This window comes from Struthio camelus, chromosome 25 (genome assembly GCF_040807025.1).
Source record: "Struthio camelus isolate bStrCam1 chromosome 25, bStrCam1.hap1, whole genome shotgun sequence".
In the NCBI taxonomy this organism is placed as follows: Eukaryota; Metazoa; Chordata; class Aves; order Struthioniformes; family Struthionidae; genus Struthio; species Struthio camelus.
In genome coordinates, this window is record NC_090966.1 from 1,832,006 (window position 1) to 1,838,304 (window position 6,299).

The following is a 6,299-nucleotide window of genomic DNA, read 5'->3' on the forward strand; positions in this document are numbered from 1 at the left end:
TGGGAAGCCAGCTGGAGGGAGCAGAGCAGAGCAGAGCTCTCCCTTGGACAAACGGCCTCTCTGCCCTCAGGCCTGGAGCTGTCTGCATAAGTGACTTTTGGTCAGACCAGCGCGAGGCAGAAGGGCTAAGCGCCTGCCCAGGAAGAAAGCCTGGCTAGGCCTTCAGAAACATGACTTCCATCGTCCGTGCTGCCTAGCGCTGAACAACTCCAAGCCTGGGACAAAACGCAGCCCTCGCCCGCAAGTGCCGCAGCAGGCCAGACTTCCACCAGCATCCACCATTTGGCAGCAATGCAACACGTACTACTCCATAAGAGACACGAGCAGAGGGGACAGGCATATGCGCAGGGCAGGCAAAGTCAGGAAGGGGAACAGAATAAAACGGAGACACCTACTAGATTACAACATTTATTAAATACCCAGTTGGAACACAATACTTGCAGTTAAAGACCGCACGTTATTATTATTGGCTACACCGCACTGTTGCACTCGTACAAAAACAGTGGCAAGGGTTGCTTTTCCTCACAGCCTGGTAACGCGAGTCCCTCTGTCAGGAGGTAGTAGTCTCAGGATAACCACTCTTAGCTCTCTGGAACGGGGCTGTCAAAACATCGCGGCACTCTTGCGTTGCCCTGGAAAGCGGCTCCTGGTCTACGTTTTCTGAAGATCCTTCAGTAGATGCCCAGGGAGAAGCTCCAGCCGATCCAGCCATTCAGCTCAGCCATTGCTGGGGAAGGGGCGGGGCGAGAGCGGGAGGGGAGAAAATGCCCTATGTTAGTGTTGCAGTAGGAAAAGGTCCCCAAAGCAAACAAACCTTATTACTCCCAGGAGACAGGCAACTCCAGTCACAATGCAAACGGATTCAATGCCACGGATTTGTGTCCGTCCTAGCAAACGGAAAGAGCTCTAGCGCAACGGCTGGCCACTCGCTAGGAGAGTAAAGGCTACTGGGACAGAAGAATTCGAATTGCTCTCAGGGGCTACCTGCTTTGCAACAGGCCCAGTCACCGCCAAGCCACAACTCTGGAGAAACAATTATCCTGAAGAGGTGGAATTGCTCGGGGCTCGGGGGCAGGGGCTGAACGTGCGCATAGGCCGCTTTTCCTCTCTGTGATCTAAAGGCAACTGCAGACGACTCTGTACGACTGTTATTTGCATAAGCAGCAAGTTGCCTCGCAGAGCTCTAGGTTGGAAAGCTTACTAGTAGAAAACAACTGTGCTTAGCACAGGAGCTTGGCAGCTTTCCAGTAGTTGTGTTCAAAATGGAGGAACCGTCCTCTTCCTTGGTAACACCGCTAACAGATCCTGACAGATTACCTTGCTCAAGTTCTTCAGCGATATTTTTGACCATTCCCGCCGCACCTGCAAGTACAGACAAGATACCCTTAAGGCCTCAGGAGCTACATTCTTGTAGCATTAGCTTCTCAAGCCAACTGCAACATGGGAATAAACACTGGAAACATCACCCCCAGTACAGAGAAAGTCTTTGTCCACCACGGCCCAGCATTCCCATTACTCTATGGCATTAACTGTCTCACAAAGCAATCCCCAACTCGAGAGCTTCTCCACACCCCCACTCTGTGCAAAGGAGGGGAACGGATCACGGCGTTTTGTGAAGAATCACGTGCTCCCTTGCCCACTCTCGGCATGCCCTTCCCAAACCTCAGGGCACGCTGCTCACCACGCTGTGAGGAACGTGCCGTCACACGGACTGCTAATTCTGGGGCGCGCCCGGACCAGAGCTTTTGCCGAGGTTGCAGCGCTCTGAGGGTCAGCAGGCGTGTTTAGACTCCTAGATTGGGTGCGGTGGAGCTAGGAATGGATGCTCATTTTCAGCTTGAGAATAACAGGTATTCCCAATGCCTTACCTCAGCCATATGAGCTTCCACTCTCTCCGTCACAGAGGAAGCGCTGCCCACCGGGTTCGTTGCCAGAGAGTGGCTTCTGCAGGGCTCATAGCATTGCGCAGCAGCAGCAGCTTCCGCAAGCCTCTCGTTAGCGCTCTCTCACTGCAGGCGTTTTGTGAGAGCCAATTCATATTCTAAATGCCTAACTCTCTGCTGCAGTCGGCCTACTGCGGAAGCTGCAGAAGCGGCTCTTAGTTGTTCCGCTCGGTCCTGGGCGGCTGCCTGTGTCTGAAGCAGATAATGCAGTTTCAACCCCCAGGAAAGAAAAAGAGATCATTCCCCCCAGTCACTTTCACACACCCACTTTGAAGAGCACAACCTCACCCAGGGAGCCAACTGGGCCTCCTCACTGCCCTCTACAATCAAGGGCAAAACCCAAAAGCACCCCATTACATCATCCTTTTGGTTCAGAAAGAAACCGGCTCTCAGCGCAACTTTTTGCTTTGCTTTGTTTTGTTTTGAATCAGAGCTAGTACTAAGCCACCTCTGTCTCTCTAAGACACTAGTCCACTTGCAATTCTCCTCTTTCTTGGCGCTGTTACAGATTCGCCAGTGACCGAGGTGCGTAAAGAAGATTATTCACCACATCTCAGAATGCCTGAGGACAACCATCCAACAAGCTCGCACCCTTCAGCAACCTCCGGAAGCTATAACGAGCCCATGACCCCACAGCACTGACCGGCACAAGCAGAACATACCGAGAAATGACAACAGTAAAGAATGAATGACGAGCCACAAACGGACTGCGCGTACTAGCGGTAAGGGAGCTCACCTGCAGAAAGAGATTGACTTCCTGTAGTTTTTGCCTTAGCTCTTGCCCAGCCTTTTGTTCAATCTCCCTTTTATCCTCTTCTCTGTGCCTCTGATCCCTCATCTTGGCCTCTAAGCGACACCTCAGCGCAACCACCTCTTCTTCCAGCTGCCGCTTGCTCTTCCGCAGTTTGTCACGGCTCCCATGCAGCCAAGCCAACTCTTCTCGCGCACCTTCGTTTGCTTTCTCTAGCTGCCTCGACTTCCTCCGCTCTGCCTCCAGGGAGCGGCACAGCTCACGGACCTGCACACAGGGAAAGGACTCACTCACCTAAGCAGACCCAGAGGTCTAAGCGTACGCAGTTCTGTGACAATCCACCGAGCGTGTCCGTTTGTGCCGGGAGGCCTCCGCAGAACGACCGAACCAGTTGAGAGGCATTTTGCCCTGGTAAGGTAATTCGGCGGGCTCCCGACACTAAACAGGGTCGGCTGGTAGTGTAGGTGTCCCTACTCCTTAGGAATGAGTTTACTATTGTAACAGGTAAGTAACCAAGTTTAATGAACTAATGAACGGGAACGATAACAACTGTAATCATATTGACAACAATATACAATAATCACAAGGTATTCACTTGTTTACAGTGGTATACCTGAAGCTTCAGGAAAAAGGAAACAGAAATGATTATCTCTTTCTACATACACGCACACACACAGGTTTGAGTTTAGAAGACAATCAACAAAGAAGTGCCAGGGTTTCAGTAGGCCCCAAAGGTCAACTAAAACTCTGCCGCCGTCCTCCTCGTCGTCGTCTTCTCTCTGCAGAAACGCACCTTTTCCACACCTCTCACACCTATGCTTCCAATGTCCTTGCCTTTCATACTGTGGTTAGGCTTATAATGGTCCTACTTACCGGTCTTCCAGAGCACAAATTCATCTGTCAGACCTCAAAGATGCTGCCAGGGCCTCAAGCTTTCAAGCTGGGCTCTCGCCCAGAAAGACCCAGGCTCACAAGTGCCCCGCTATCGCAACGCCTCTTCACTTCCCAAAGGATTACACAGGCTTTTTCAGGGACCGTAAGAGACAGCCGTTCTTTTCAAAACACGGCCACCACATAATTAACACCACAACCCAACAGCCAGGAAAAGAATCTTACAGCTTTCCAAAACAAGCACCACAACAAGCCAACCAAAGCTCACCTTTGTTCTTAATTTAGCAACTTCTCTGCCCCTTCCCGAACACGGGTCCTCCCTTTCGCCCGGGAAATTCATCTGGGACTCTCGCGCCCGCCTCTCGTACGCCCTCACTTTCTTCATAGCTTTCTCCAGAAGCCTCTTCGACCTGCACAGCACATTAGCAAGTAAAGTAGGAAGCCCAAGCACAGTCCGCCTTTACGCATGCGCTTCCCTAAGCACCACGCATACGGTGCGGGGCTTACTTCATTTGCACCATGGCGGACAGACCAGCACTTCCAGAACAAGACACCAAGCCAAAACACCACACCAACCCACCCACCCACATCATTCCCCTCCCACACATCACTTGCCCAGTCAACATTTCATCTGCTCCCATGAAGCTTCTCCCTCTGCCTGACAACAGGCACAAGACACAAGCGACTTCTTCCTGCCCTCCCGCCCTCCCTCTCTTCCCAGGACAACTGCCCTCCTGCCTGCACTTCCACCTACCTAAAACCGCACGCTCCCCTACAGAAGCCACTTGCAAGACCCAACGCAAGCCTTGAGCTCGCTCACCAACAGATACGTACTCGGAGTCGCAGGGGCAAGGTACATAACGCCTGACTCCCCGCTCATTCGACAGCTCTTACAAGTACTCAAAGGCCGTTACCTGTTGCATTCTTTCTGCAGTGCAATGTTTTTCTTCATTTCTTCCTCCAGGCGGGCTTCTGCGGGTTGTTTCCACTCTGCCAGCTCCTTCCCTGGCCTTCTTCCGCTCTCACGCTTTCCGGACAGGAAGAAGAAATGGCACACACGACTCACTCACGGCACCTAGAAGCACTAGGTGCGCACAGCCTTCCTCACAAAGGTGCCGCAGGACATCTCTCTCTGCTAGCCGAGGGCCGGCCCCACAACTCCAGCGGACGGAATCCCACGCCAACTGCAGCACTTCAATATTTCCACCACCCAGGCTAAGACCGAGGGACAGAAACTGGTGCCTGCCACCCCTCTCTCCCCCACACCACCCTCCCCCCCACCCCCACTAAAGCAAAGACCACCCGCTACTAGTGAGGGGCTCACGGGGGCAAAGGTGAGAACACGCACACTGGAGAACACCTTCCTCAGGCCCTCCGCTAATAGCCAACGGTAATTAGGTATCCCCATCCGGGCAGAGCACAGCTTAATTTAAAGCTCCAGGGGGATCTTCAGCGACCAGCGGGCAATGGAATTCTTGGCACAGCCTGAGGAGGCCACTTAAGACTTGGCAACGACGTGCTTGGCACCAAGGACGTTCCACAAGTTCACTTGCAGAACGCCTTTAAGGCAGCAACAGCTCAAGTGCTGCTGCCACACGGCTTAAGCACCACCACCGGTACAAAGCAGCAACCATTCACACCGGTGCACAAGTGCCAAACCCTTACCTCAAACACTGTTAAGTAAGACTCAGCAGAGGAGCGCACAAAACCAGAAAGCCTGCGAGCGCACCAACAGCAGCCCATCGCCTGCAGCCTGCAGGGAATGATTTCCCCGAGGCTCCCCAGGAAAATCTCTTCCGAAAAACGCCCCCGCATACATACACACACAACTGCGCACAGTAGCTCATGAAACAGGAAGGCTAGGACTAGCTTACAGAGGCAGAGGCGTGCAGCTCTTTCTGAAGAGCTTCGAGTCTAGCTGCCTGCTGCTGCCCTGTGTCTTCCAGCCGGGCGTTTTCCAGTTCAAGTCTTGAAAAGAAACACAGGCCTCGTTATGGAAATCCACAGGAGCACCAACACTGGCACAACAGCGACAAATCACACAGTCCAAAGCAAAAGCCTCTCCCAAAATCGTGTACTGACTTGCTGAGATGCAACAAGGCCATCCTGTTGCTGTTACACCAGCCCACAAAGCAAAGCCTTGCTGCACTGTGCCACTTCCTTACCGTCCCACTCGTTCCTCCAGGTCTTTTAGGCTAACGCCTCCCAAAGAGGCTTCCAGAAGGTCTTGCAGTTGCCGGGAAGAAGCTGTCGCTTCCCTCTGTTTCTCTGCCAGGGCCGTCTTCAAATCCTGAACACAACGCTCAGCCTGAACACGCTGCTCTTCCAACGCCTGCAACTGTAAAACCACAACCAGGACCCACGCTAGTCAGCTTCGCTTTCAGACAGACGACTCCACTGCTTCGACTCTCCAGAACCACGTTGCTCCTTCCGCTTTCATACCGGCCTCTCCCATCCCCATCTCAATTTCCTGCCAGCTGACCAAACGCAGCTGCAACACCAATCCTACTCCTTCCCATGACTCGGGACGCTCCTAGCATCCAGCTCCTTGCTCCCCCATGGGAAGCATTACTGCAAAGGCTCTCCCTTCTCCTGCTGGCACTTCCCAACTCCAGGATAACGACCACAATCACAAAGACTTCTAGTCCAACGCTGCCCAGGCTGCTATACCTTATTCTTACACAACTGGTGGAAAGCCGGTCCCTACACTCCTT

At 53.0% G+C, this 6,299-nt stretch overlaps 1 long non-coding RNA gene across 1 annotated transcript; it reads right to left on the reverse strand.

The window, feature by feature from the left end:
* Positions 1-394: 394 nt before the first annotated feature.
* On the reverse strand, positions 395-4,807 carry LOC138062250 (uncharacterized). The gene is made up of 2 exons (XR_011136323.1): positions 4,500-4,807; positions 395-3,995 (listed from the first exon to the last, which is right to left on the reverse strand). It is a non-coding gene; the product is annotated as an uncharacterized lncRNA (long non-coding RNA).
* Positions 4,808-6,299: the final 1,492 nt, after the last annotated feature.